Raw genomic sequence first — 22237 nt, 5'->3', positions numbered from 1 at the left:
ATGCCCGTTAACCTCTACATGAGAAACAGACTCATCTGTTAGAATTAAGGAAGTGAGGGGAAGAGGAGAGTTTTGGGAAGTCAAATGTGTCTATGACACATTCACAACTGCTTGGTGAGGTACCTGTCAAGCTACTCAATAAAGACGCTATCCTTTGATTAAAGGATATGAGTATAGAATGCCTGTATTTGATTACTTTTATAATAATTATATTTGATTCCCCAATGTCAACTAGGCACTTTAGGAGATATAAAGAAAACCTTTAAGACATGGTCTCTGACCTCAAGGAACAGTTCAGATACTATTTTATATTTTTTAGTGTAACCCTTCCCCAAAACGTAAGGTATTAGGTTACCTTTTAACAGGTTATAAATTGAGGTATTTCATTTTCTTCCAGTCAGATTAATAGGAAACAATTTCAAGCTAGATATACCTTCAGATATGAGATACTTTAAAGAGATTTTACAAGTTACAAAGTAGCCACTAGAAATACTTTCAGCAACGCCACACTAGGCTTAGGGCAACTCACAAAGCAAGCATTCCAACTATTTTCTACGCAAAAGCTACTGGCAGCAACTATACTCCAATTTAAAAAAAAAAAAAAGCTATTGGCAAACCAATTATGCTATAGTCCCTAACACCCTAAGTAGGTTTCCATGCAGAATTCAATTTTCGGGAATTCCCTGGCATGGCGCTTTCACTGCTGGGACCTGAGTTCAATCCCTGGTCGGGGAACTAAGATCCCGCAAGCCGCGGGGTGTGCAGCCAAAAACAAAACAAAACAAACAAAAAAACCAAGAATTCAATTTTAAATACACATATATAAAATATCAAAATGTTACCAAATTGTCAAAGCTCGTAAAGAATATATCATACAGCACTTCCCTGGTGGCGCAGTGGTTAAGAAACCACCTGCCAATGCAGGGGACATGGGTTCAAGCCCTGCTCCAGGAAGATCCCACATGCCACAGAGCAACTAAGCCCACGAGCCACAACTACTGAGCCTGAGCTCTGGACCCCGAGAGCCACAACTACTGAGCCTGAGTGCCACAACTACTGAAGTCCACGCACCTAGAGCCGGTTCTCCGCAACAAGAGAAGCCACCGCAATGAGAAGCCTGCACACGGCAACGAAGAGTAGCCCCCACTCGCTGCAACTAGAGAAAGCCCACGCGCAGCAACGAAGACCCAACGCAGCCATAAATAAATAAATAAATAAATTTATTTATTTTAAGAAAAAGAATATATCATATACAACTATAATAGGAGCAACACAATACTTGCCCTTTGCACGACTGTTTTTAAGGACTCCAAGTTAAACAGACTTTGGATTTACACAAATTAACTACACAAATAATATCCCTTCTGAATAGTGGTTTCAAAATAAGTTACAGCTAGCAATTTCAATATTTTTTAAAGTACCGTAAAATGGAATTCTATCTATACGCTGTTTTCACCTATTTTCTTTCCACAGGTGGCATAAGAGAGAGGTTTGGAGATCTCTGTACTCCAAGCTGAGAAGGTAATAATATAGTTAGAAAAGGCAAACCTTTAACAACTTTCTCAGGCAATGCAAGAATTGTGCATGTCCAGAAGGAAAAACCCTGAGAGAACAAGAGAACTAGATTAACCATATTTGAGAAATGACCAACTCCTTCATTTAAATTAACATACAGCATGTCTCTATAAGGCAATTATACTACTAAACTGGTAAAAATAACTGGTAAAAATAAAATTTACTTCCTCAAAGTAGGGATCATCATGTCTTACTCTCTTCATTCACAGCACAGTACACCTTGCACTTAATGAGCACTCAAACTAGATAATATAGTTTTCAAACACTTATTTTATCATTGTTTTACCTGCCATAATAAAATTCATTTATTTGCGGTCAGAGTCTGTGATCTAGCTACAAAAAAATATTTAAAGCATACTAACCAGATTAAAAAGCTAACACTTTTAAACCCAATACTATTCTTATCTAACTTAAAATACAAAACTACAACTAATATACTATAGAGATAGTTGTACTGTCTCCGATGAAACTGATTACAAGTTGGCTCAAAACGTGTTTGTTTTGTTTTGTTTTGAGAATGTAGTAAAGCGTAGCATCATAGCAATAGGCTATCTAGCATATAACCTGTAATTTCAATTGTGATTTTAAGTCACTGTACCCTATTTAATCTCAATAGAAGTTGTAATAAATTACAGATTTAAAGTCCTCAGAAGTATTAAATTATACTCTAAAAAAATGTCTGTAGAAAGTCAGGTTCAATTTTCAATATGTTATCAGTCCATCTGACTTATTAACTATTTAAGACTGTAGCATTATTTATCTAAAGTAGTATAGTACCAAACCTACAAGACTCTTACTGTATTATTAAACAGATAACACACAGTCAAAGTAGGCACAAATGAAATTTTTACGCCTTTAAAATAATTGCTTTATAGGGGAGAAAACATTTGCTAAGCAAGTTATTTTCTGCAAAGTTTACTATTCTGTTTTTTAAAAACTGCAACAGATTTTGTTTAATTTATGAATAATATACAACAAAGTAGGAAGAAGTTGAATTTAAAACTAATATTAGTGTCTTTAGTAAATCAAATACTTTTTTTAATTTCTAAAAGGGAATAACTGGCTAGTCAAATGCAGCCAAGTTTTATATTTTCTATCAAATTCTAAAGACAATTTTCTTGGTAAGCCATATGTAATCAAATATAGTTTATAATAAATGACTACAAAATTTTACAGGGGGGGAGACAGTGACTCATATTTTGTTGATTTGATTATTTCAATATCAATCAAGCCTAAACAATTTTTTTTCCAATTAGAAAAGGTGTTCCAGCATTAATAATTATATAAAATAAAGAATTTATCTGACCACCTCTGGCAATCCTTTATTTTCAATGTGACCAAGTGTTATACTAAATAATCAGTCTTTCACAATTTAGATCCTTACCTAAAGGAAAAAGGAGAGCTCAAAGGAGCAAAGTATTATACTTCTCTTTATGCTTCTCTAAATCTCCACTTCTTTTAGGTGTAACCTTTTTGGTTAAGGAGACAAAAAAAAAAGACAAAGCAGCAAAGAAAATGCAACATGAAAAAGTATCTGGAAATCTAATCTTCAAAAGAAGAGACGGCGCTTCCTTGGTGGCACAGTGGTTAAGAATCTGCCTGCCAATGCAGGGGACACGGGTTCGAGCCCTGGTCTGGGAAGATCCCACATGCTGCAGAGCAACTAAGCCCGTGTGCCACAACTACGGAGCCTGAACTCTAGAGCCCACGAGCCACAACTACTGAGCCCACGTGCCACAACTACCGAAGCCCTCACGCCCAGAGCCCATTCTCCACACAAGAGAAGCCAACGCAATGAGAAGCCCATGCACCACAATGAAGATTAGCCCCTGCTAATAGCTACCACAATATTTCACTGACATTATAACTAAGAGAACCCTGGTTTCTAGCAACTTGAACATTTAAATCAAAACAGATTTCTAAGTCTCCCAAATCCAATTAAGTCACCCCCACTACAGCCCAGCTTTTTCTACCTCATCTGTCCCCCTACCTTCCCTCCCATTCAGTCTCCCTTAGGAGTGAAAAATTCTCAGAAAATTAGAGAAATTATTTGGGTCAAAAAAAAAATACATTTCAGGTAAAAAATATTATCCTTGGTTTGTTTCATTTCAAAGACTTCTCTGTTAGAATAAGATAGCTTTCTAAAGTATTGACTTGGCATTAACTACTAAATATAAAACACAAAGTAAATCAGTTTAATGACTTAGCTGTCCCCAAACTACAAATGCCACCCTAAAAATATAGTATTTCCAATACTCATCCAGTTCTTTTAATTTCCACACAAGTAGTAAGAACAGAGGCTCTAACACCCTAGCATACAGTGGTATGCTTCAGAATCTAGGCAATATGTTGCCTTTGTGTAGTGACACATGGCCCAAGTATCAACTGAGGAGAACAGCATGATCTGCTAAATCAGTCAAGGCCTAATTCAACAAACATTTAGGTAAAGTGTATTACATACATCCTCTAAATATCTGTTCTAGCTTGGTCCTAACAGTGATTAAGACAAAGCCCAAAACAACAGCTGTGACAAAGCTACAGAAGCAGCACACTAACATTAAATTGTTCTTCCCCAAACCACTCTTTCTTTTTTTTAAACAATTTTATTTATTGATTTATTTATTGGCTGTGTTAGGTCTTCGTTGCGGTGCGCGGGCTTCTCATTGTGGTGGCTTCTCTTGTTGCGGAGCACGGGCGCTAGAGCACGCGGGCTTCAGTAGGTGCCGCGCGTGGGCTCAGTAGTTGTGGCTCATGGGCTCTAGAGCGCAGGCTCAGTAGTTGTGGCTCATGGGCTTAGTTGCTCTGCGGCATGTGGGATCTTCCCGGACCAGGGCTCCAACCCGTGTCCCCTGCATTGGCAGGCGGATTCTTAACCACTGCGCCACCAGGGAAGCCCCCAAATCACTCTTAATTATACCAACCCAACCAAAAGAAGTGGACTGTATTTCCTCAAGTCGGTCACATAAGTGCTTTGGCTATCCTAAAATCCTCCACTGATTCAAAACTTCTACTCCAAATCTATATTCCCTATATTCAACTTATGTTAAATGCTTAAAGGTACTAGACAAAATGTATTTTTTTTAAGCAGTTGAATCCAGAACCAGTAAGGACGTTTCAAATAATTTATTTAGACTTACATATGTATAATACAGAAAGGGTTCCCCATGACACAGCTCTCAGCAAGTGGGGGTGGGGGGCAAGAGGGAACACCCTTTCAAAAATAATAAAATACACTGACAGCTTCCTTGATTTTAACAAAGTTCTAGGAATTTGTCATCAAAAGTAACTTCCAATTTAAACATACCACACTGGGACTTTCAACTTCAGATATTAGGAAATTAGGACAGCTGCAAACCCAGAAATTATACATGAAGATTTCTTTTGGCAGCAACAATATAATCATGTAGCAAGTTACTTTATGTCCTTTAATAGTTAAGAGGCAAGAATAATTCTGAAGGAATATTTTTAAATGTGGAAAATTTCACAGTTCCTTGGAATACCTTTAAATCTAAATATTGCCATGACATTTTCATCTCCAAATTCAAACGTATGTAAAGTTGCAATGGAAACTATTTTTAAAACCTTTGAATTAACTAACCACCAATAATGCAATTCTAATCTACCATATCATCACCCTCAGTGGTGAACTGCTACAATCAGAAAAGCATATTAAGAAAGTTAACTTCAGGGCTTCCCTGGTGGCGCAGTGGTTGAGAGTCTGCCTGCCAATGCAGGGGACACGGGTTCGAGCCCTGGTCTGGGAAGATCCCACGTGCCGCGGAGCAACTGGGCCCTTGAGCCACAATTACTGAGCCTGCGCGTCTGGAGCCTGTGCTCCGCAACAAGAGAGGCCGCGATGGTGGGAGGCCCGCGCACCACGATGAAGAGTGGTCCCCACTTGCCGCAACTAGAGAAAGCCCTCGCACAGAAACTTAAGACTCAACACAGTCATAAATAAATAAATAAAAGAACGTGAATTTCTTTAAAAAAAAAAAAAAAAAAGTTAACTGCAAAAGTTACCAAAGGGGGCTTCCTGGGGCTTCCTTGGTGGCGCAGTGGTTGAGAATCTGCCTGCCAATGCAGGGGACACGGGTTCGAGCCCTGGTCTGGGAAGATCCCACATGCTGCGGAGCAACTAGGCCCGTGAGCCACAACTACTGAGCCTGCGCGTCTGGAGCCTGTGCTCCGCAACAAAGAGAGGCCACAATAGTGAGAAGCCCGCGCACCACGATGAAGAGTGGCCCCCGCTTGCCGCAACTGGAGAAAGCCCTCGCACAGAAACGAAGACCCAACACAGCCAAAAATAAAAAATAAATAAATAAAAATTTAAAAAAACAAAAACAACTCACATAAAAAAAAAAAAAAAGTTACCAAAGGGTGAGAGAGTGGCATGGACATATTTACACTACCAAATGTAAAATAGATAGCTAGTGGGAAGCAGCCGCATAGCACAGGGAGATCAGCTCTGTGCTTTGTGACCACCTAGAGGGGTGGGATAGGGAGGGTGGGAGGGAGGGAGACGCAAGAGGGAAGAAATATGGGAACATATGTATATGTATAACTGATTCATTTTGTTATAAAGCAGAAACTAACACACCATTTTAAAGCAATTATACTCCAATAAAGATGTTAAAAAAAAAAAAAGTTACCAGAATAAGTCATTCTAATATTCAAATGGAAAATAACATGCAAACAAGTATTCCACTCAATGGATGTGAAACAGGCTTGGGAAACAACATTTTAGCACTCTGAAATTTACATTTTCCTCTTCCACCCTTACATATAGATGCCCTCAATGCTGATGTATCAAATATGTAAAACGAAGCTCAATCAAAAAGTTCACTTGACAGCTGTTGCTATTTTAAGTTGCAAGAAAAAAAAGGGGGGGGGGGCGGGCTTTCAATAACCTGCATTCAACAAATACTTATGTGCCCTGCCATACTAACTACAGCAATCTACCTCTGTAATTTGCACCGTTTTATGATACCCCATGACAGAAGATCCAAAAAATTAAAATAGTATGATCTGAAACTTCTTTTCAAGCATGTTTACAAGAAGAATTATCTCATAAAAACCATCCACTTTTATGTGACTCTAAAACTCCATGCCCAGAAGCCAATGACTAGTTTATAAGCAATATAATGACAAATTCAATGGAAAAGATATTATGACAATAGACTAAGGCTGGCTCACCATGTTATGATCTGCTTGCCTAATATGCATGTTTAGCTGGTCAGCAATGTCCAAATATAAATCTGAAATATTTAATGGCTGGTTCTGTTCTAGAGTTCAAGCTCATTTTATCTTTCTAAAACATAGTTTTAATCTAAGGCTCTCCACAAAAAAATTTTTAAATACAGTCCCTAGAGTATAAAAAATTAAGGAACAAATTATTCAATTTTCCCATAAATGCAGAAAAAACTGCACAATGAAATGTCCAAAGTATCAAATATATCAGCACACTTTTACCTTAACACAAATTAAAAACAAGTTTCAAAAATAGAAGAAAAATAAACTTTAATGAGGTTGAGCATTATGTTTCATAAATAAGAGTTCCCTGTACTTTAGGAATGAACCCATAAATATACCAAAAAATACTTTGTTGATTTAAAAGTAAGGAACTTTATTTGGTTGGTTACATTTCAATTACTCTTAAGTGGCATATAAAGACATAAGGTAACCAACAAAACTATAAAAACTATGTTTCAAAAAAAGGTCAGTCTTATTTTGTTTACTTAAATACTAAGTTTAATCATGACTTATCAAAATCTTATCATGGCTCACTGTATAAAATTAGCACCGCGCTTGCAAGCATAAGCAGAATCTAGACTTATCAAACATATGGTGAGGCATGCCTAGCTTCTGAAAAATCAAATGAGAATGCAGGATTAAAATGTCTTTGGTTGGGTGACAAACAAAAAACGATCCTGTTTAAAAGTTTGCATCAAAAATTTGATCAAGAGAATCTCTTAAAATTTTAAAGCGCCCAGCAATTAAATCTTGGAAATAAACTGAAATGGTTTAAATATAAATCCTTCCACTTCAGAAGCTAGACCTAACAAGCAAATACCTAAAATAGAAAAAAAAAAAAAAAATTCACCCCCATCTCCAAACTACTAGAAGGTATGCATAAACACAGGCACAGGCTGCTCTACCAGCTAACTTTTCTGGCCCTAGACCAAAGAGACATCAAAGCTGACAACAGAACCAACCATGAGCTTGCCCTGTAAACTAGACGATAATCTGAAAAACTTCACTATTGCTAAAAGAAGCTCCTTTTAATGAGAAGCAGCGAACGGCAGGTGGAAAAATGAATTCTAACAGGGCAGCAAGAGGTTGTGAAAACACGGTTCAAGGACTGAACGTGTTATGACTGCTCTGTAACAGGTCCAAGGTAATTTACGCACACACCCTTCAAGCGCAATTCCTCAAGCAGAGATAAGATTGGGAAACAACAGGCTTCGGCCAAGAGCCACATACCATTTTAAAACAGCCGTCTCCCTCCCGACAGGAAAACATACATTCTCGCTCATCCAAAGTCTTTCCGCGAGTTGTCCCAGCGCCGCGAAGGGAAGCGGGCGGCCGCCACCCTAACGAGAGACGCCGGCAGCAGACCCGCCGCGCGGCCGCCACGCCTTCCTCAGGCCGCGGCGGGGGACGCGGAGCGGCGGATCACATTTCTCCTCCCCAACAATCACACGCACTCACGTCCCCAGAGGTGACACCCTCCAAACCCGCCGCTCGGCGACGCTGGGGACTGGGCCACAAAGCCAGGGACGCAGCCATCGGCCGCGGCGCTCAAGTTGCGTGCGTGCGTGTGTTTGTGTTTGTTCCCCTTTAATGAAAGACAAGAGGTCTCCGTAGTGACGGCCCAGGCTGCGGTGAGGGAAGAGGCCCCATGTGGGACTAAACAAAACTTCGGTTGCTGGGAAGAGCCGTTGCGCAACCCTGGCAGGGGGCGGCGGGGGCCGCCCGGCCTGGCCCAGCCCAAGCGCGGCTTCCCCGAGGCTGCGCCACCGCGCGCAGGAACCACGCGCGGCCCCCGCGTCCGGCGGCCTCGGGCCCGGGGCGCCCCGGCCTCAAGGGAGACGCCTGGCCCCGCCACCCCGCGGGGACCGGGACGGAAACGCGGGGCATGAGGGCACAGGGGATGCGGATGGGGGTGCAGGACGCGCAACGGGTGCGGGCCGCTCCGGGGACGTCGGGCCCGCGAGGGTCCGGGGGAGGGCCCCGCTGGCCACCACCCCCCCCGGAACGCAGGCGCGGCCGGTGCGGCCGGTCCCCCCGCCCCGGGGTGGGGACGCCCTCGCCCCTCGCCCCTCGCCCCTCGCCCTATTCCCTTACCTTCCTAGAGGCCTGCGCTCTCCCCTCTTCGGGCGGCCGCAGCCCTGAGCATGTCCGGGGTGGGTGCGGGGCCGTGTCGGGGACAGGGAGCCAGGCGCTTCAGCAGGCGGCACCACCCAGCCCGGGCTCAGCCCCTCTCCGCGGCCGCTGCCATCTTGTCCTGGCGGCTGAGAGGAAACGGCGAAACACCCTCCCCCGACCGCTGCTGCTGCTGCTCTGGCTGCTGAGCGCTGGGCCCGTGTCCCTCATCTTCCTTCCCGGGGATTTGGGGTGGGGACGGCTTGGCTAGGGCGAAGGGGTGATGAGAGGTCGGGCGGCCGGCCTCCCACTGCTGGGGCCTACGGGCGGCGCGCGGTGCGGGGCCCGCGGCGGTTGGGGCCCATTCCTGACGCCCCCGCCGAGAGAGGAGAAGGAAGACAACAGGGAGCGGCGGCGGCGGCGGGGCCAGCGGCTCGGTCTCCTCAAGTCGCTGCGCTGCCGGCAGTCGTCACGGAGGCGGCTACCGCCGGCCGCCCCACTCTCGGGCCCCTCCTCCGCGCCCGCCGGCCTCGGTCGCCGCCTCCGCAGCGCCACCGCTCGCCCGGCCGCTCTGCGCGCCGAGCCCGGGCGGCCCCGCTCGGCTCGGCCCGCGGCGCCTCTGTGAAGCCCCTCCCCGGGGCCCGCCCGCCCGCGGCCGCGCCCTTGTGTTGATAGCTTCGAGCCCGCCTGGCGGCCGGCGGGAGTCTGACCCGGAGCTCCCTCACGCCAGCGCCCCCTTTACTGTTCCGAACCTCAGTCTTCGGCCCACTCCGCCAAAAATATATATTGTAAAAGGATCCTAACACCAAAGAAAGGCTGAAAATGCGGAAGCGGATTTTACAGGCCTTTCGAGATCCCGTAATCATAGTTTCCCCTGCCACCCCTTTGAGATCTGTTTCTTGGCTTTTTTTTTTTTCTTTCTTTTTTTAAGGTCTAATAATAAGGGGAAATGCTTAAAGTGAACAATCCTAGTCTAAAATAGGTCCTTCCCGCTCCCCCATCCCAAAGGGTCAAGGGAATTGTAAAATCAGGTTAAAGAACGAGGAAAAGGCCCGCGTGGAAATTTTCCAAGAGCATCTCTGTGGTCCAAACCCCCGTAAATATCAAGTTCACCCACCTCTGCGTTGATAATTCTCCATCAAGGTAGTCAGTTCCACTCCCAGAGACTAGTTACCTCCCTCATGGAGACTAGGAAATCAACAGAATGGCCCATCTCAAACAACGGAATCACAGAACCATAGAATTCTAGAGATGAAAGAACGTTAGAGATCCTTGGTCCAAACTCTTTAAGTAGGGCAGGGGTTCAAAGAAGTTTAGGTTACCTACCCAAGGTTATACAGCCAAGCCCAGGTCTGCACTCCCTCGCTCCTTCTCTTACCTATCAAACAACTGACCTTCTAAGTATCATTCAGAGTTAATCTTTTTAAATATTCGTTTCTTTTTGTCCTGAATTAGTGTTTAACCTTTTGGGAACACCTTTCTCTGAGGAGTGGAAGTGCCCTCTCTTTGTTCCCTTCATAATCTTCACTAGGAGGATTGAACCTACCACACCAGGATTTATCCCCAGACATTTTCTATTGCAGTAACTGAGGCAGGGCCTAAAGGGAGTGGCAAATTGCTGCATATTTAATTCCACACCTTGACTCCCTGCTACTTTTCAAACTGGGAGAAGAGTATTCTGAAGAATACCTTTAAAAGAGAAAAAGGATAGTATGCCCTGAGGCAGTAGGAAATAACATTTTCGAACAACAGTTTTCTTCAAGTTAGGATAACCAGTTGCAAAGGTTTCCAAAATAGAAAAACAAAACACTGACTGTCTCTCAGATAGCAGCATATTAGCCATTCCTTTTTACTTAGTATTTAGTTACTTTTGATTTTTTTAAAAAAGTAATAGTTAAAAGAACCAAAAAAGGATAAAAACATGACTCAAAGGAGAAAGTTACAATAATAGAAAAATCTATCAGTGAAACAAGGAAAATATTCCACTAGAACTTCAAACTTTCAGAATTTTTGCAAAACATTTCTCTGGGTCACCCCTAATGGAAGGCTTCCATTCTCCTCATTACAGCATTGCTACATCTATGAAGGAAGCTGAAAAGGGGAAGGATTTTTTTTTTTTCCAGGACACAGTAAGTTCCAGGAAAGGATCCTGTCATCTTTTTTTTTTTACGATTGTATTGTGAATGCCTAATACACTAGCTGATTTATAATAAGTCCTTAGTAAATATAGCTGAATAAGTAAATGAACACTGTTAGTTCAGGTCTTCCTCCATTTTATACCTATTGTCTCCTAACTTAATCTCTTTACCTCCAATCTCTCCCTCTCCAATCCATGCAGAACACCAACCTCCAGATAATTCTTCAAAGCCCCTGATTTAGCCAGTTTATGAAATTTGTTTTAAAAAATGGAAAATTTTCTCAGTGTTAAGTTTTTTTTTAAATGCAGATTACTGCTTCCCTGGTGGCGCAGTGGTTAAGAATCCGCCTGCCAATGCCGCGGACACAGGTTCGAGCCCTGGTCCAAGAAGATCCCACATGCAGCGGAGCGATTAAGCCTGTGCACCACAACTACGGAGCCTGTGCTCTAGAGCCCGCGAGCCACAACTACTGAGCCCGCGTGCCACAACTACTGAAGCCCGCGCACCTAAAGCCTGTTCTCCACAACGACACCGCAACTAGAGAAAGCCCACGTCCAGCAACGAAGACCCAACGCAGCCAAAATAAATAAAAATTTTAATAAAACAACAACAATGTTGTGATAGTTTAAAAAAAATAATAAAATAAAATAAAATGCAGGGCTTCCCTGGTGGCGCAGTGGTTGAGAATCTGCCTGCCAATGCAGGGGACGCGGGTTCGAGCTCTGGTCTGGGAAGATCCCACATGCCGCGGAGCAACTGGGCCCATGAGCCACAACTACTGAGCCTGCGCGTCTGGAGCCTGTGCTCCGCAACAAGAGAGGCCGCGATAGTGAGAGGCCCGCTCACCGCGATGAAGAGTGGCCCCCGCTTGCCACAACTGGAGAAAGCCCCCACACAGAAACGAAGACCCAACACAGCCATAAATAAGTAAATAAATAAAAATCTTTAACTTAAAAAAAAAAAAAGCAAAGGTAAAAAAAAATAAAATAAAATAAAATGCAGATTACTAAATTGTACATGAAAAAAAGTTTATGAATAAAAAGATGATAGCCAAAAAATTTCATAGTCTTTTCATTCAAAAATATTGCTTAAACACTATGTACTAGGCACTGTGCTATGATCTGAGAATACAGTGGTGAAAAGTGAGACACGCTGTGAGCTTATATTCTGTCTAGAAAGTTGGCTATCATACAAATAATTAGTAATAATAACAGGCATTATAAAAGAGAAGTACAGGGTGGAAAGAGGGGACAGAACAGGAGAATCTAATCAAATGGGGGGCTTGGGGGGGGACAGGGGGGTGGGGAGCCATGGAAAGACTGGTTCATTTCTCATCCTCCAGGACTCACTAAATGCTCACTTCCTCAGGGAAGAATCTCCTGACTTCTCTGACTAAGCCAAATTTCCATATATCTTTCCTCTGTAGCATTTTTCTCAGTTGCCATTTTATGTTTATTTTCTGGTTGTTTGATTAATGTCTACCTCTTCCACCAATAAGAAAAGTAGAGAGCACATCTTTTTTGTACTCCATTGTATCCTCAGCACTGAGGCAGTGGTGCATAGCAGATGATCAACAGGACCAGTTATATACATACAGGTACAGGGCCCAGTACAAAGTGAAAAAGTGGGTCCCCTTGTTCAAAATTATTAAGGATTTCAAGTTGGTGACAGAGGAGAGTGAAACCAATCATGGGGACTTTCTAAGCACAGGACTATGTGCAAGTACACAGGTTGAATTAAAGTTGAGATCTAAAGGATATAGGAATTAGCCCAAAGAAAGAGAGAACACTTGAGGGCAGAAGGTAAGATTTATGCAAAAGTCACGTAGAAAAAAAATGTGATAAAGAGTACAAATTTGAGAAACTGATAGTTTTTAGTCAGAGTGAGAGGATAAATCAGAAGCAGATGAGGGTAGAGGGAGAAGCAAGGTCCAGCTTGGGATCTAGGACTTCATTCTACTGGCAAAGGAAGCTATTGAAGGATTTAAGGAGAGACACAGCATGATCAAAGAAGCTATAGGCTTTGGTGTCAAAACCATCTATTTTACTTCTTTCCACTTTTCTGTATTTTTCAAATTTTCCTTTCAATCTCATTCAGAGTAAAAGCTAAAAAAAAACGTACAACGGACCTAAAATGGTCTATAAGGCCCACAAGGAGCTCACCTCCCACTTTCTGTCTCCTCACTCCACCCACAATTTCTCAAAGACGCCAGTCACTCTCCCTTCTCGGGTACCTGGATCATTCCGGTACCTCAGGTGCCTGAAACATTCCCTAAGTATCCACGCACCTCCTTTTCAGGTCCTTAGTCAAATTTCCCTTCTCCATGCAGCCTTCCTCAGCAATAACCACCTATCTATACACATAAACTCCCCATTTTTTATCCTTATCTTTATCCTTAAGTTTTAGCACGATCTAAGATACTATTTTATAGGTTTTCTTTCTCTTCTACCTACTCCTCACCCTGACCCAGACAGTAAGCTTACAAAAGTAACAATATAATATTTGTAAAATGAACAAATGAATTTTCTCTGTAAACAGTATGAAACACTCCATAAACTCAGAGTGCAAACAGTCACAGTTGTTTGAGATCACCCAAATGTGAAATCCAAGACCTCTCTCCCTCCCTCTCTCTCTCTCTCTCCCTCCCCCTCCCTCTCTCTCTCTCTCTCTCTCTCTCAGGTCTTTCCCTAACCCCCACACCCCAAAATTACTCCAAAGGAGGACAGCACTCCTCCGACTTACCTTGTGTTCATCATTGCCCTGTTCCTCATTTAGCACCTAGAGGTTCCAATATGCAGAAATGGCCCTCCCCAGCCTTAGGGGATGAGGCTGATACTTCTCCAAAAGAACCTTGGAATTTTGTCACAGAGCCTGAGTCATCAACCCACATTCCTGTTCCTCAAAGAAATTGGGGATTTGTTGCTGTAGTTGCTGTCTTCCTCCAGACCCTAGGTATCCTTTCCTGCCTTGGTGGGGAGTGGGGAGAAGAGGACTTAGTCAACCAGAAAGAGCTCCCAACTACAAATCTCTGAGGGGAGAGGTTCAGCAGGGAGCCTCTGTCTCCACCCTCCTCGGAGCTCCTGGCCACTTTATGCAAATAATCAACTTTCTCCCTTGATAACAGCTTTGTGTACCTGGGCCTCAGGGATGGGCAGGTGGGATCAGAAAAAACGTTCCTTCTGGATTGTCTCACTGCTGCCTACATTTGCATGACAGAAAGACCCACTCAAGTAACTCTTTGTAGCCCGTAGATCTGTTTCCATTCTTTAAAAAAAAGGTTCCCAGGGCTTCCCTGGTGGCGCAGTGGTTGAGAATCTGCCTGCCAGTGCAGGGGACACGGGTTCGAGCCCTGGTCTGGGAAGATCCCACATGCCGCGGAGTAACTGGGCCCGTGAGCCACAACTACTGAGCCTGAGCGTCTGGAGCCTCTGCTCCGCAACAAGAGAGGCCGCGATAGTGAGAGGCCCGCGCACCGCGATGAAGAGTGGCCCCCGCTTGCCGCGACTGGAGAAAGCCCTCGCACAGAAACGAAGACCCAACACAGCCAAAAATAAACATAATAAATAAATAATAAATAAAAATAAAAAAAAAAAAAAGGTTCCCACTAAACACAGATAAAAATAACCTCATCTTAATCTGGAAATGCACAAATCTCTTTTTTTTTTTTTTTTTTTTAAATTTTTGGCTGTGTTGGGTCTTCGTTTCTGTGCGAGGGCTTTCTCCAGTTGCGGCGAGTGGGGGCCACTCTTCATCGCGGTGCGCGGGCCTCTCACTGTCGCGGCCTCTCCCGTTGCGGAGCACAGGCTCCAGATGCGCAGGCTCAGTAGTTGTGGCTCACGGGCTTAGTTGCTCCGCGGCATGTGGGATCTTCCCAGACCAGGGCTCGAACCTGTGTGCCCTGCATTGGCAGGCAGATTCTTAACCACTGCACCACCAGGGAAGCCCCACAAATCTCATCTTAATTTGGGAGTTTGGTACTACAGTCAGCACAAAAATCTCATATAGCAAAATTCAACCTTGATCTGTGAATTTCCAAGGTATAGTAACCATTGTTTTGTGCATATAACCCTACACAATAATATGTACATATTAATGATCTGCTATTTGCAGGTAGTCATAAGGTAAATGTTTCATGTGTTTCACCTCTTAGAGCGCTTAAGAAAATTTATGAAGATAATACATTTTCAGCTTTTCCAGTTTCATCATCTTCTTAAGATGGAGTCTAGCAATCACTCTCTTTGTTACAGTTTTTCTGTTAAATCTTTAATTTCTTCCTCCAGGATGGTGAAGACACTAACACACCCACTCACCTGACACCCAAATGATGTCTCCTTTGTTGAAGAATCCTTAAAATCCTTGGCACATTATTTCTATAGATAAGTTCATCTGTGTCATATTTTAGCTTCCACATATAAGTGATATCATATGGTATTTGTCTTTTTCTTTCTGACTGACTTCACTTAGTATGATAATCTCTAGTTGCATTCTCCTTCAAGTTTGATTGAATCCATTGCATCAGCTTCTGGAGAAGAAAGGCCTGCCGGCACCCATTCTGTTTACATTTTCCATCCTCTCCAGAGCTTCTGGAGTTTAATTCTCAGAAGTTAAATGTACTAATGATACAATTTAATGGAGTAGCATAGTTTTTATATTGGGAAAAAATGTTTAAACTAAGGAAATGCAAAACAGACAAATAAACCGTCGATCTTGTTCTGATCTTGACATTTCCCTGCTCACAAACCTTCAGACTGTTTCACCTCTTAAAAATGTGTGTATTTCTTAATTTGGCTGTTGAGGGACATTGCAGCTGGACTCCATAAAACCCTTTCTTCCATTTTTCCTATATGCCCTGTGACCCTACCAAGGTGTGATTTTCTCTTTCCCCAATGATAACCTTTATTTCTCCATGCTCATGCCATTTGTCATCAGTGTTCCCCTCCCATCATTCATCATCAGTGTTGCCCTCCCATCATTGAAATCCCAACCACCCTTCAAAGTCAAAGTTAAATGTTCACTCTTCCAAACAGCTTTGATTGAACATACTATTCTTAAGTGATATAAGTGCACCCCACAAATATTTTTTAAGTCCTACCATTTGCCAGATGCTGTTTTGAATGCTTTTAATTACTCAAGGATAACTATTACTATCCTCATTTTATAGACGAGGGAATTGAATCACAGAGAGATGAAGAATCTTGTCCAAGTTTGCACAGTAAATAATGGAGCTGGATTTGTAATTAAGCTGTCTGTCCTTAAGCATCTAGCCCAAATCACAGATTTCTTACTAAATGCGTTCTTTTCTTTCCTTTATTTTATTTATTTATTTTTGGCTGCTTTGGGTCTTCGTTGCTGTGCGCGGGCTTTCTCTAGTTGCAGCAAGCAGGGTCTACTCTTCAATGCGGTGTGTGGGCGTCTCATTGCGGTGGTTTCTCTTGTTGCGGAGCACGGGCTCTAGGCGCACGGATTTCAGTAGTTGTGGCGCCCGGGCGTAGTTGCTCCGCAGCATGTGGGATCTCCCTGGAACAAGGATCAAACCCGTGTCCCCTGCATTGGCAGGTGGATTCTAAACCACTGCACCATCAGGGAAGTCCCTATTTTGTTCTTTTTTATGGCTGAGTAATATTACATTGTGTGTATGTGTATGTATATATATACATATATATACCACATCTTCTTTATCCATTCCTGTTGATGGACATTTACATTGCTTCTATGTCCTGGCTATTGTTAGTAGTGCTGCAATAAATGTTGGGGTCCTGTATCTTTTCGAATTATGGTTTTCTCTGGGTATACGTCAAGGAGTGGGATTGCTGCTTCACTTCTTCTTTCTTTGACCAAAATATCCGTTCCTCCAAATAATTTCAAGTTTAATCTTAAGGAAAGCATGCTATTTAAACCATCCTTTAAATTTTTATGTTTCAAAATAGTCAAAGCAGCCAATAGCCCAAATAAAGCCTTTGTTGGAATTAGAAAAGGCACTTCTCATGATGTTTTGCTTCCATCTGTCAGAAAATTGTCTTACTATATCAATTTTGTTGAGGCAGCACACTTTTCTGCCATATGTCTGAAAGGCATCACAATAAACATACAGATTTGTGATGTTTGCAGTGTGACTCATGCCCTCCACCCCAACCCCTCACCTGCAGCAGCCCTGCTGATACAGCCTCCCTTTCTTGTCCTCTGACCCTCCCAGGAAGTGGCAAAAGGAGACTGGTCAAGGAGGAATCAGGAGACTACTAAGTTAACCGTGTGACTCTGGGTGCATTTCATACCTTTCCAGGTCTTTTTCCTCATCTTTAAATTTGCTATAATAGTGCTTATCTTGCAGAGAAGTTTACGATTAAATGAGATAGATTATGCAAACCCAGTATATGGTGGGCTCAATGTGAAGGTTAGGTGACCACCTTGGATGAAAATCATCAAAATATACAAACTTCCAGTTATAAGATAAATAAGTATTAGGGATGTAATGTACAACATGATGAATATAATAACACTGCTCTATGTTATATATGAAAGTTGTTAAGAGAGTCAGTCCTAAGAGTTCTCACCACCAGGAAAAAAATTTTTTTCTTTTTCTTTTATTTTATATCTATATGAGATGATGGATGTTCAGTAAACTTTCTGCGATAATCACTTCATGATGTATGTAAGTCAAATCATTACGCTATACACCATAAACTTATACAGTGCTGTATGTCAATTATATGTCAATAAAACTGGAAGAAAAAAGAAAAAACGTCAGGTGAATCTAAATGTTGAAGAATGTCTGATTAGTAAAATTTCAGGCTACGTGGAGAACATACTTAGTGTTACATTGCTCAGTCTATGTCCCTTTTGAGATCAGCCCCAGAAGTCGGAGAGAAAAAGGGAAGGCTTGAGCTACAAAAGGAAATGTTTGCCTTTCCTCAAGATTCCCTTTCTCTGCCTCCCTTCCTCCTCTTCTTTTCTACTGCAAGAATGATTGGTCCTCCCAAGCTTAAACCGCTCTACTTCCCTTTACTGCATTCAGTGTTATGTCTGGACCATCCTTTTCAGTTTTGTTCCACTTTAAGAGGGGCAATTTTCCCTGAGAGAAGAGAATTGTCTTGCCCTAAATGCAAAATTCTGAAGTCCATCCTGGGGGTATGCCCCAACCAGAAAGTTTCGAGTCCTAACTGTCTGGATTACTCTCAGTTAATAATCAAATAGCAGCTGAAATTTCTGCTCAGACTAAGTTCACATTTACCTTATCCCCAATTGACCCCCAAGATGTCTGCTTTGCCTTCAATACATATAAGTATAGTTATTTATGTCACTTGCTCACTACTCATATGTCTAAATTACTATGTAGTTAAATTAATTAAAAACAATTAATCTTGTTTCTTTCTTGAAACATTGAACCCTGTTCAAGTATTTTCAGGGCTTCATAGTTTTTTGGGTTTTTTAAAAATTTGTTTATTTTATTTATGTATTTTTGGCTGCGTTGGGTCTTCATTGCTGTGCGCGGACTTTCTCTAGTTGCGGCAAGCAGGGGCTACTCTTCGTTGCAGTCCACGGGCTTCTCATTTCGGTGGCTTCTCTTGTTGCGGAGCACGGGCTCTAGGCTCGCCGGCTCAGTAGTTGTGGCGCACGGGCTTAGCTGCTCCACGGCATGTGGGATCTTCCCGGACCAGGGCTCAAACCCGTGACGCCTGCATTGGCAGGCGGATTCTTAACCACTGCGCCACCAGGGAAGCCCCTGCAGATTTTATAAGGCAAGTTTTTTGGGGTTTTCAGACATTTGAATAAGTGTATCTTCAGCCTCAGAGCTTAGTATATAATTACAAATCACCTGAATTTTTTTTCTGAATCTAGATTTATGTATGATACATGATTTCCTATCATATCAATTACATAAAAACGACACTAATATACCATTATTTTAGTTCTACTGAGCCTGTGCTCTAGAGTCCGCGAGCCACAACTACTGAGTCCTCGTGCCACAACTACTGAAGCCCACGCACCTAGAGCCCGTGCTCCACAACAAGAGAAGCCACCGCAACGAGAAGCCTGTGCACCACAACAAAGAGCAGCCCACGCTTGCCTTAAGAAAGCCCGCGCGCAGCAACAAAGACCCAACGCAGCCATAAATAAATAAATAAATAAATTTATATTAAAAAATACTTAAAGGTTTTTTAAAAATAAAATAAAATCTGCAAAAGGGTAAATACACTCATGACTCTCCTGTGTTTATAAATTTATTTCTTGTCCCCAAAACATTTAAAATAAAATTTTAAATACCACGGTTTTATCCTCATCATAACAACGTACTTCTATTATTGAAAAAAAGAGATAAATCATGGGCTACTCTAATATCATTGGAAGAAACTTAGAATCTATGGTACATATTTATAATTATTATTTTTTATGTCTGTGGTATTGTCTTCAAATAATTTAGAGATTCCTGTAATGCCTTGTGCTCAGGGTTTTTATGAGTTGGGATCACAAATTAGAGAACACAGAGGCATCTGAAATCTTCCCAGTCAGAGCTGGTGTAACAATAGCATCAGATCGCCTTTCACCTACACTACTGTTCCTTATATCTTTGTGCCTCAGTTTCCCCATCTATAAAATGGAATAGAATGATACACACCTCATAAGAGTGTTCTGAGGATTAAATGCATTAATAGCTGCAAAGCGCTTGGACAAGTCCTGGCACAAAAAAAGAATTCACAAACATTGGCTGCCATCTTTGTCATCAATCTCGTTGCTTCTGTTCTTGCCCCACTAAAGTCCATTCTCTACACAGCAGCCAGAGTGATTGTTTAAAGGTATAACCCAACTTATATATCCCTGCATTCAATACATGTTAATTTATCAGTGCATCTGTTTAAAAAATATGTCCATAAATTCTTTGATACTCCTCTCTTCAAGAAGTGAATCCTAGGGCTTCCCTGGTGGTGCAGTAGTTAAGAATCCGCCTGCCAATGCAGGGGACATGGGTTTGAGCCCTGGTCCGGGAAGATCCCACACGCCACAGAGCAACTAAGCCCATGCGCCACAACTACTGAGCCTGCGCTCTAGAGCCCACGAGCCACAACTACTGAGCCCATGCACCACAACTACTGAAGCCCACGTGCTCTAGGGCCTGCATGCTGTAGCTACTGAAGCCCGTGTGCCTAGAGCCCATGCTCTGAAACAAGAGAAGCCCCCGCACCCCGCAACTAGAGAAAGCCCACGTGCAACAAAGAAGACCCAGCACAGCCAAAAAAAAAAAAACAGAATGAAGCAGAAATAATGATGTGCAACTTTGGACACTAGGTCACAGAAAGATACTGTGGCTTTCACCTGCTATGTTGAGAGCAGCCCTTTGGAGAAACCAAGGAACTGAGGCCCCTAGCCAACAAACATATGAAAGAGTTTAGAAGGCAGACTTTTCAGCCTCAGTCAAGCCTTCAGATAACTTTAGCCCCTAAAAGATCCTGAGCCACAACCACAGACTTTAGCCCCTCCTGAATTCCAGATCCACAGAAACTGTGAGATAATAAATGTTTGCTCTTTTAAGCCACTGAGTTTTAGGGTAATATGTTCCATGGTAAAAGATAACTAATAAAACTACCCACTATGTCCTAGACAATTTTCTAGGCACTGGGTATGAAGCAGTGATGTACAGAACAGACAAACTCTGTGTCCATGTGTGGCATTTACATTGTAGTGGAGCTGACAGAATATAAACAAGAAATAAATAATGTCAGGTAGCAATAAATGCTCTGAAGAAAAATAAAGCAAAAGAAAGACATAGAGAGAGCCTGGAGACTGGAGTGGAGACATGATGGTAGGGGTCGGGGGGAAGCATTTTTAAACAGGACATCCAAGGAGATGGCTTTAAGCAGAGACCCAAATAATAATATGAAGGAGGGAGCCACATCATTATGTGGAGGAATAGTGGTTTTGATTTTTGTTTTTTTCTTCTAGATTGATCAAATAAGAAATGTAAAGACCCAAAGGCAAGAAAGAGCTTGACATATTTCAGGAAGAGCCAGGCCAGTGTGGCCAGGGAGAAGAGATCAAGGAAAGAGTGGTGTGAGGTAAGATCTGTGGGTAGTCAGAAAGACCATGGAGCTTCGTTTTCCAAAAGCTTCCTAAGCCAACCAATGAAATGAGAATGACACGAATACTCCTTCCCAAGGGCCACAGACCTACCCCTCTGACCTCATCCCCTCCCAGATACCCCTCAATCACTGCATTCTGGTCACACTGGCTTTCCGCTAGCATTGAACACCCCCTAAAAATATCATGTTCATTTGCTTACATACATGTTTATTTTGTCTCTTCTCACTGGAATGTAAGCTCCACCAGAACAGTAGATTCTCATAAAACCCTGTCAGATGAATGAAAGGAATATATTCCTTTAAGACAATGCAACAACATTACAGCCTGACATACTCTACTACAAGGGCTTGCAGTAAGTCACCTCTCCGTAGAAGAGCAAATCAACTCCCGCAGGAGGGTGGGCAAGCCCTCAGCCATAGATAACTGGAACTATGAGTTAGACATCCACAGGCTTATGGGATTCCAAAAGTTATGTATTTGACTCCAGTAGATACATTTCTCCCCTCTTAGTCCAAAATAAAGATAGTAATGCATGTATCCATCAAATTATGATTGCAGAATTCTTTTTCATAAAAGGATATGTAATTTACTACAATTTAACATATCAGCATAATATATTAAAAGTTATTAAACTTTCAGACAGAGCAAAATTCAAATCCTGTCCTTTGTTTCCTATGTGACTTTGGGCAAGCTACTTAATCTGTTTAAGCCTCAATTTCTTCATCTGTAACTAAGGAGATAATAAAGCCTACCTCTTAGAATTGTTGTAAGAATTCAGTTAGATGCCAAGAAGTAAAGAAGTGCTCAACAAAAACAAAAAACCCATATTGATGAGGGGTAGCCAACTGAAAGAGCTCTCAATGGGCAATCTGGAACTCTTTTTTTTTTTTTTAATTTTATTTATTTATTTATTTATTTATTTATTTATTTATTTATTTATTTATTTATTTATTTATTTATTTATTTATTTATGGCTGTGTTGGGTCTTCGTTTCTGTGCGAGGGCTTTCTCTAGTTGCGGCAAGTGGGGGCCACTCTTCATCGCGGTGTAAGTGGGGGCCACTCTTCATCGCGGTGCACGGGCCTCCC

General features: G+C 42.3%; 1 protein-coding gene across 2 annotated transcripts in view; it reads right to left on the bottom strand.

Annotated features, from left to right (window-relative positions):
• Positions 1 to 9494, bottom strand: part of HIPK3 (homeodomain interacting protein kinase 3) — a 92649-nt gene extending 83155 nt beyond the window's left edge. For both annotated transcript variants that reach the window (XM_068554195.1, XM_068554196.1), the window contains exon 1: positions 8920 to 9494. The gene's annotated coding sequence lies outside the window, so the exon portion shown is untranslated. The remainder of the gene's footprint in view (positions 1 to 8919) is intronic.
• Positions 9495 to 22237: the final 12743 nt, after the last annotated feature.

Source organism: Eschrichtius robustus, chromosome 11 (assembly GCF_028021215.1).
Source record: "Eschrichtius robustus isolate mEscRob2 chromosome 11, mEscRob2.pri, whole genome shotgun sequence".
NCBI classification, from domain to species: Eukaryota; Metazoa; Chordata; class Mammalia; order Artiodactyla; family Eschrichtiidae; genus Eschrichtius; species Eschrichtius robustus.
The sequence above is the reverse complement of the archived record's forward strand: the minus strand, read 5'-3'. Positions and strand labels throughout refer to the sequence as shown.